This window comes from Phodopus roborovskii, unplaced genomic scaffold, assembly GCF_943737965.1.
Source record: "Phodopus roborovskii unplaced genomic scaffold, PHOROB, whole genome shotgun sequence".
Classification (NCBI taxonomy): Eukaryota; Metazoa; Chordata; class Mammalia; order Rodentia; family Cricetidae; genus Phodopus; species Phodopus roborovskii.
Window position 1 is genome coordinate 85,805 of NW_026126652.1, and position 2,258 is coordinate 88,062.

Sequence of the window (2,258 nt, forward strand, 5' to 3'; positions counted from 1 at the left end):
CTTCTGATACCCATGTTTAGTGGGTCTGAGCTGTTCAAATGCTGGATTCCTAGGCTATCAGTCTGGGACCCATTAGCTCCTCCTTGTTTAGGTCAGTTGTCTATATATGTTTCTATAGCCTGGTTTTGTCCTCCTCCCTCTCTGCATCTGGATTCCAGTTTGGCTCAGTGTTTAGCTGTGTGTATCTGCTTCTATTTCTATCAGCTTCAAGATGAGGGCTAAATGATTGTACATAAGTTAGTCATCAATCTCCTTATCAGGGAAGGACATTTATAGTAGCCTAGCAAATGTTGCTCAAATTGTTAAATGGGATGAGACTTGTAGGTCTCTGTATATTTCTCTATAATCATTTTTTATAGAATCCTATAATGGTTCCCTCTTTTATGGTATTTCTCTCTGTGTCTTTTTCCCATCTATTCCTTCCCCTGACTCACCTTTCTAGTCTCATGTGCTTTCTCTGCCCTTCTCTTTCTCCTAGTCCCCTCTGTACTCACTGCCCCACCACCTGAATATTCTCAGGAGATCTTGTTCCTCCATCCCCCTCCCGTGAGAGATCATGTATGAATCTCTTTGAAACGTCTTGTATCCTAGTCTCAAGCCACTGGCACTGTAAATTATAAGCCAGTGATCCTTTGCTATATGTCTAAAATCCATATACTTGAATATTTATCATGTCCCTCTTTTTGTTACTGGGTTACCTCATTCAGGATGGTTTCTTCAAGTTCTATCCACTTGCCTGCAAAGTTCAATATTCCATTGTTTCTTTCTGGCAGAGTAGTAAGCTATTTGTAAATGTGCAAATATACTCATTATCTATTCTTCTTGTTGAGGGGCATCTAGGTTGCTTCTAGATTCTGGCAATTACAAATAATGATGCTATGAATATAGTAAACAGATATCTTTTTTTGCATGGATGTGGATCATTTGGGTATATGCCTAAGTATGGGATTGCTCGATCCTGTGATAGACTGATTCCATTTTTCCTTAGAATCACCATAATGATCTACAAAATGGCTGCACGTTTTTTCCTCTCCCGCCAGCACATAAGTGGTCATGGTGTTCCTAATTTTAGTATTTCTGGTAAGATGGTATTTCAAAATTGTTTTGATTTGCATTTCCTTGGTAGCTAAGGATATTGAGTACTTTCTTTAGAGTCTTGAAGCCTTTTTGATTTTCATAATTGAGATTTCTCTCTTCAGTTCTGTGCACCATTTTTAATAGGGTTATTTGGTGTTTGGTGACTAGTTTCTTGAGTTCTTTGTATATTTTGGAGATCGGACCCTTCAGAGATGTGTGATTGTTGAAGATCTTTTCCCAGTCTGTGGGCTGTCTTTCCATTTTCTGGTATCTTCTTTAATTTCTTTCTTTTGAGCCACAAAGTTCTAATATATAGGTCTTTTATTTGTTTTGTTAGTGTTACACCAAGATACTTTATGTTGCTTGTGGCTATTGTAAAGGCAAGATGTTTCTCTCTGATTTCCTTCTCTACCTCTTTGTCGTCTAAATAAATTAGGGCTACTGATTTTTTTGAGTTTATCTTGTAACCTGCTAGTTTGCTGAAGGTGTTTATCAGTGGTAGGAATTTCCTGGTAGAGTTATTTTGGGTCACTTATGTAAACTATCATATTATCTGCAAATAATGACAGATTGACTTGTTCTTTTCCAATTTTATCCTCTTAATCTCCTTTTCTTTGTTCTCTTATTATTTTAACTAGAACTTCAACTACATTATTGAAGTGATATTGAGAGTAAGAGGGCAGCTTTGTCTTGTTCATGATTTACAGGAATTGACTGTTTCATCTCCTCTCCACTCTGTTTGATGTTGGCTAAGTTGGTATACTGTATATTGCTTTTATTCATTTAGGTATGTTCCTGTTATCCCTGATCTCTCCAAGACCTCTATCATGAAAGGTATTGGATTTTCTCAAAGGCTTTTTCAGCATCCAGTGAGATGATTACATTGTTTTTCTTTTTTCAGTTTGTTTATATGGTAGATCACATTGATAGATTTTCATATGTTGTCCCAGTCCCTATAACCCAGGGATGAAGCCTATTTAGTCATGTTGGATGATTTCTCTGATATGTTCTTGGATTCCATTTTCCAGTGCTTCTTTATTGAGTATTTACATCAATATTCATGATGGATATTGGTCTGTACTTCTCTTTTTGTTGGTGTGTCTTCTCTTAGCTTAGCTACCAAGGTAATTGTGGCCTTGTAAAAGGAGCTTGTTAATGGACATTCTTACTTATTCTGTGAA